Source organism: Aphis gossypii, chromosome X (genome assembly GCF_020184175.1).
Source record: "Aphis gossypii isolate Hap1 chromosome X, ASM2018417v2, whole genome shotgun sequence".
NCBI classification, from domain to species: domain Eukaryota; kingdom Metazoa; phylum Arthropoda; class Insecta; order Hemiptera; family Aphididae; genus Aphis; species Aphis gossypii.
In genome coordinates this window covers 29,844,301-29,852,236 of record NC_065533.1, presented here as the reverse complement: position 1 = coordinate 29,852,236, position 7,936 = coordinate 29,844,301, and the positions used below count along the sequence as shown (strand labels likewise).

Here is a 7,936-nt window from a genome sequence, read left to right as displayed (position 1 = left end):
ATTATTGTAATAGAAAACACAATTGGATTAATTGTAATAACAATAATTTATTAAAATTTAGTAAATAATTATATAACTGAAAACAAGTACAAAAACATACTAGAGCAACACCATAGCAACCGACTTAACGGGCAAGCCATAACTATATGTTTTACAATATTGCATTTTTGAGTTACCTGCTGAATAGCAGTGTGTCCCTACTTAACACTAAATAATTTATACATTTTTACATCTCACAAGTCACAAGATTTTTACGTTGTATTTTATTAATACATAGTCGTTATTAGTTACTGTCAGGCCTGTCTCTATTAATTAAGGACGAAGTGTAGAAGATAACCCCTGCATTATCCCACCCACACTCCCATTAATAAAAAAATTGAAAGTACATTAAAACTCCAAATCGAAATAGCCGATTTTATTAGTCTTAGGTTGAAATATTTTGGGTTTCTATAATAATGTAGTACCTACCTATATGTATTATTAATATTGTATTGGAATTGCCAGTGATATTTATATTTCAAAGGTACATTTTATTTATCTGTAGAAGATAATTTTTATTAACAGTTTTTATTCACAGTGGATATAGTCATAGTGATGCTTTATATGTTTTTCCCTACTATTAGTATTCCATATTTATAATTTTTTGGTGAAAACATTTATATAATAAACAATAATATAATATTCTACTATACTACTATATTTTATATATAAAACATAATGTCATCTGTTAAGCGTTTAAATGATTCATTTGAGGAACCTTCAACTCCCAAAAAGAAAAGAAGAATTAGAAACGAGTTACATAAAAATGAAAAAGATAAGCATAGAAAGCAGAAGTATAGAGTTGAATGGGAAGGAAAAGATGAGTTCACAACATGGTTGAAGCCAGTTAAAAATAACATTTACCGCGCTAGGTGTATTAAATGTAATGTTGATTTTGTTTCCGAACTTGGTTGTCTAAAAAATCATCTGAAAAGTAAAAATCACATAAATTCAACCAATGCTACACCAAAAAATTTGATGTCAATGTTTACATCTGCAGAAAACCCAATTGGCATTCAAATTAAAACAGCCGAAATAAAACTTGCAGCATTTGTTGCCGAACATTGTATATCGTTTTCGGCTATGGACCATTTAAATGATTTATTAAAAGAAATATTTGCGGATTCTAAAATTGCAAAAGGATTATCAATGAAACGAACGAAAACTACTGCAGTCATTCAAAATGTTATTGGGAATACATACAAAGAAGAATTGTCTGAGATGTTGAAAAAACAAAAGTTTAGTATTTTAACAGATGAATCTACGGATATAGGTTCGGTAAAAACTTCATGTGTTGTAGTAAGGTAAATTTATAAAAACAATTTAATTTAAGTATAAAAAATATTAAGTTTTATGGAATTTACAGATTTTATAGCAGTGAAACAAAACGCATTGAATCAGTATTCTGGGAATTACATGATGTTTTTAATATAAAGAACTCTAATGAAGGAACAGAACCTACAGTGCAACCGACTGCAACCGGTGAACGTTTATTTAATTCTTTAATAAAAACATTTACTGATAGAAAAATTCCATTAGACAATATAATTGGTTTTGCGTCGGACGGCTGTAATGTCATGATGGGCAAAAACAATTCGGTTGCTTCACGTTTTCGTGAATTATGCCCTGGAATTGTAATTCTCAAATGTATATGCCACAGTGCACATCTTTGCGCTAGTGAAGCATGTAAGATGTTGCCACGCATATGTGAGGATTTGGCTAGAAATATATTTTCTTTTCTCCATAGTAGTTCTAAACGTCAATGTACCCTTAGACAATTTCAAAACTTTTTAGATTTAAAACCACATAAAATACTTCACCCTTCTCAAACACGTTGGTTGTCATTGGAAGCTGTAGTGAAACGTATACTCGAACAGTGGAGTGCACTCCAATTATATTTTAATGATACATATCTTAGTCAAAAATTACTGACTACTGAACAAATTTATCAGGGTTTAAATGACCCAATAGTTAAAATGTATTTCAGTTTTTTATCATGGATTTTACCAAAATTTAATGATTTTAATAAATATTTCCAAACAGAAAAAGTTGTTATTACTGATCTACATGAAAAGATTCGTTCTCTTTATACTGATATTTTGTAAACATTTTTGAAAAGAGATTATGTCATGAGCACAGAACTTAGTAAAATAGAACCAAGAGTAGAAGAATATCAATTACCTAATAATCAAATGTATCTAGGTGTACAAGTATTACAAATGATGAGTATGCCTAATGTTATAAAAAAAAAAAGGAGTTGATCCACTTTTTTGATCGGTGCAGACACTTTTTACAAAAAGCAGCTGAAGAACTTAGAAAACATTATAATATGGATGATAAATATTTAAGTAAATTGTCAATGTTAACTGCAAAACATGCATTATCATTGAACTTTCGTGAACACAATCCTTCTTTACAACCATTAGTAACATTATTTCCAAGAATTGTTGATGAAACAGATTATGAACTAATTCAGAAAATTGATGATCAGTGGAGAGCTCTTCCATTGGAACATAACTCTTTTCCAGAAAGCATTACTACATTGGAGTACTCAGATGATCCTCCAGACTTACTATGGTGAAATATTAAATTTGATTGAAATTAATTAAAAAAATTTATAATTTTATAATTTTATTAAGGTCTCGTATAAAAGAATATAGAGGACATCACAAAACGTTTCAAGAACTTGCGGATTTTTCACTGGCAGTTTTAAGTCTACCGCATTCTAATGCTGACTGCGAACGTGTATTCTCTAAAGTAAATGGAATTAAGACCAAACACAGATGCCGTCTCATAACATCTACAATAAATGGCAATCTTTTAGTAAAACAATGTGTAAAGGGAGGAATATACAAAGATCAAAATTGTATTAACTTTAATCCAACTCAAAGAATGATTAATTCTATGACAAGTGCAGTTCTATATCCTACTACATATAATCCTACAATTACTGAACCTAATATTATGTCCACAAATAATTTGAATACATCAATTTATATTCCAGATGACTAATTAATTATTTAATTTTATATTTTTTATATGTGATAATTTTAAAATGACTTAGGTACTTAAAAGTTGTGAAATTGTATTTTATATTATTTAACTTCATTTTAATATGCATCTACTTACCTATACTATTGAATTTTACAATTTATTTTTTATGACAATATTATAACTAACTATAAACAGCTAATTTGTAACATTATATTATTTTGTATTTTTAATTATTGATTATAACTTTTTCTTTAATATCTTTAACAGTTTACGAATGAAAAAACTTTTCTTTATTATAATAATCTGTGATTATAATATGTCATTATGTGAATGTGAATAATAACGTACGATATTGTACGATAATTTTGGGGCCCTGATTGTACGATTAAGTACGATAAATAAAATCAGTTTGGTACGATTATTAGGTTTTAAAAATCTGGCAACAATGGTTGACACAATTATTTTTTTCAGACCCTTTTTAAACAAGTAGACAACAATATAAGAGACCGCCCATTGGGAGGAGAACATAAATATCCAGATTACAAAATAAGTATAAACACGTGGGCTATACTAGGTAGTGAAATAACTCCTACTCAATCCACTATACAAGAAATGAAAATTATAATTCAAAAATATGGCGACCCAGTTAATCCTTGGACCACAAATATGAGTTCTATATTAAAATTAACTTATTCTATAACCTTTGAACAGTTTAAATATATTTGTTAATACAACAAATAGTTATATTATGCAATAAAGAAATATATATATTATTATATGATGTGGTTAATACTAGCAATAATACAATAGTTATTTAAATATAATCTAATCCATAAAGTATCAAATAAGTTACTCACAACATAATTTTTATTTTTATTTAGTTAACTTAATGTTGTGAGTATATTCATACTTCAAAAATGTTTGTGTAATAAAACTAATAAGTAATAGTGTACTAAATAAAAGCTTTATTTATATAAAAAAATAATTTATCATATAATAAGTTGAATATTAAATGTCCATAATTAAATCAGAAATAAACAGTCAACTGAATACTCTCCAAGTCATCCTGCAAAAATTAGGAAAACTTTTCATGAATCATTAGAAAAAAATAACATAATACCATATACCGTAGATGAAGCGGTATGGTTAACTGTCATATGACAAAAAATGTGTATCACCAAACTCCATTAGGTTTAAAAGAACATGGGGTAAATGTGTATCCTTCATATGATCGAATACAAGAAGCAAAAAAATTGTGTTATCCTGAGGGTATAGAAATATATGAATTTGGTGTCTATACCTCTTCAATGTTAATTGGACCATCTGGTTAAACGAGTCTTCCAAACTTTTGACTTACCTGAGGATTTTAGTTTTTTTGAAAAATATGTAAAGGCTGAGTTTATATATTTAAATGGGAGTGTGATGGAAGTTCTGAACAAACCGAATAACACCAAGCATTTAACCAAAGTACAAATTTAACCCTAAATTATCCATATTCAAATAGTGATGGAGATAACAACACTGATAACTAAACAAAATTATGAACAAGATGTAGAATATAGCGATGCAAACATGTTTTTATTTTTTCTTGTTCCTTTGCGATTAACTTTTGGTAAGACTGATGACACAAATGATATTTTATGGAGAAATTTAACAACATTGGCCACACGTTACTGTAGACCCATCAAATTTTTCTATAAAAAAGAAACAAAGAATAATACTTGCAAAGAAGTTGAAGCAATTGAAAATGAAATAAAAGCCTTAGTCCCAATTGAAGTTGTTTTAGATAATATTTCAGTTCCTGTTCACTAATTCATTTAGAATGAGGTGCAATATAACTCTCTCATTCTTTCGAAATGGCTGTCCATATTCACATCCAGGATATAAGTATTAGTTGGTAGGCTAATTATCATTATACAAATAGGTCTCACCTATCAGGTTGTTGGACATAGAAAATAAAATCAAAAAATTCATATGTTTTTTTATATTTATTTAATTATTTAGCAGGTCCAAAATATTAAAACATTTTATTGTATTATTGTATTATTTTATTTTAACTACTTAAATTATTTCATTCTTTTTAATCATTTCCAAAATTAACTAAATGGGCAACATTTTAACACAATGACTTCCACCAATACTCACTTTCCTACATTATTTAACAGAAAAAATTGCAATTATGTTAATGTATCTCTTAAAAAATTATTTTTATTATTGGATTAATTAGAATTAACCAATAGAAATTATCAAAAATTTAACTATAATTAGTATAGGTCAATAACAAATGAAAGAAAAAAATGAATGCATCTCTTCAGAAGCAGTTGTCTGTTAGACATTTTTTTTTTAAAGCAATAGCAAATGTTGAAGTGTTAACAGGAAAGAGAAAAATTGTCTTAAAGTAGTTCATGCTGAAGTGAAAATCATTTACTCAAGGAAAGGTACTATTTAACTTTTCTACTAGAGCTGTAACAAATGTTGCACAAATCTATAAATGATATAGTTAATTTAAAATCAAGAAAAGTAAATTTCCTTTCTTGAGTGATGATTTGGGAGAAACTTTTATATTAAATTATCATAACATCGATAGTATGTATATTGTATATCATGTGAATATGATACACATTACCTACATTTTATTTCATTTTTCAACATACCAAGTTTATTTGATAAATTGATACTTTTAATTATCAACATCATTATTTTATTTTTTATAAATTTTTTCATCATTTTAAAACTTAAATAATCTGATGTTTTGCAATATTTATTTGTAACTATATTTTAACATGAAAAACATACACAGTCTTAATTTACTGTCTGTAATAATAAATAATATAGTTATAACTTAATAACAACGCGTTGGCTAGTCACTATATTCTTCATACAGGTAAGTTTCAGGCTTCTTAAAATGTTCACTTTATATATTAATAAGCTAAGGACAATGAAAATTATTTTAACATACATAAACTTAAGGACTTTCAGCTCAAGACCTCATAAATTGATTCTGTCCGAGGCCTCAAGAAACTGTGGCACAGGCAGACACATATAATATTGATATAAATTACACCATATTATGCATCTAAATGTAAATTAATATTTCTACTAGAAATAAATTGAACATTAAAAACCCCTGTATGTATATTATTTACATCATAGATGATAATTCAATATATTATTGATTAAAATAAAATATGAGAATATGCTTATTATTATTATTTTTTTTTGGTTCATACTCTATAGGTAAGTCATTTGTAGACTGAAACTATTGCGTGTACCTATATTAAATACTTACTTTTATTCTGTATTACTCAATTGTTGATATTCGTTGTAAATTATAAATTTGTGCTTTGCCATTTTTGCCAGCATTAAAAATCAAAGAATATCATTAACTATTTATGTAATGAAATTTTACCAACTGGCTATAATGTATGCTATTACATTTGAACAATAGTTATTGCAAAAGTCATGTCAATACCAAAAACATGTGGTATGATGACTAAGAATATTCAGTTATAACTAAAAAAACTGATATCTTAATAATTTCTTATATTAATTTAAGAAAACTTCAAAATTTTTTGGCAAAGCAATAATTGTCCAATGTACTAGGCTTCACCAATTTGCTCCAAGTCCAATACAGGAATATTGTTCTTTAATAATTAAAGAATAATAAAATAATATTATATTATATTATTATATTTAATATAGGTAATCATTATATTTTTGTCAAACACGAAAAAAACTTCATATCAGTGTCATTAGATATGTAAAATGTACCACAAAAATATTTTCAAGATCGTAAATTTTTGGGTACTTTAATTACAAATTGTAATACGAGATACACATTACACACATAGGTACGGACGGTGCAGTGACATAATTACTATATAAGTAACCGTAACCTTTAAAAACACGTGTTTTCACGTAGATGTTATATTATAAATCATAACAATTAATGAGTTTGTTGTGTATAAGTACTATATTATAAAGTACATTCATATTTCATGTATTTTTTTTCATATTTCAATGTCATGTGTACTTATGTGTACCAATTACACATCTCCAGAACTTCGAGTTCAATAGTTTATATCCACTAGGTACTAGTACAAGTACCTACTTATGTCGATAAAACTTACCACAAAAAACAATATCTATAATAAATTTTAATAAATAAATATTTCACGTCGTCAAGTTAAACAAGTCAGTATCACACATTTTTAATTACGAACAATTTATTAAATCAAAACGGACAACTGAAAAAACCTGAAGAACTGACCAGACGCGTCGCGCGATCGTCGGTCGGTCGCCAAATGGCAAATAAACAATAATCATAAGGAATCCGTGATTCGTGACTATCATCGCCTCGTCCGTGACAGTACGGTGTCGGTGGGGAAGTCGGTGGCGGTGTTGTCGGCGGCGGCGGCGGTACGTTGATAATGCGAGTTAAAGTGTAAAATCCAGTTATTTTTAACACGAAATTGTTGACGACGAGACATCGATAATAATTTTGTTGTGGCTTTACAATAGTAAAGCATTATTATCGACGAAATGTTATCTACACCAATCATTTAATCGCCCAGATCGGTTGTATGAGAAAAAAAAGTTAATAGTTTGATTCACAAAACATTTCGTAAATATTACCATCCATAATATAATAATATTAACAACTCCAAAATATTAATTCTATTTAAATTATTCTGTACTAATTAAGCGAATGATGCCACCAATTGTGTAAAAAAATTATTTTATTATTTCTTGTAATATTAGGTTAATATTACGCATTTTATTTAGGTATATAAAATAAAAACATATTTACAGTAATCGATGACCGATGTGTGCATAAGACAAATGGCCGAGTTATACAAATTGATTAGTTTTATCTATAAACGATACAGTTTATGTTATTTAA

The 7,936-nt window shown here is 27.4% G+C and overlaps 1 pseudogene; it reads left to right on the top strand.

Moving 5' to 3' along the window:
* The first annotated feature begins 739 nt into the window (after nt 1-739).
* Nucleotides 740-3,544, top strand: LOC126551540 (uncharacterized; annotated as a pseudogene).
* Nucleotides 3,545-7,936: the final 4,392 nt, after the last annotated feature.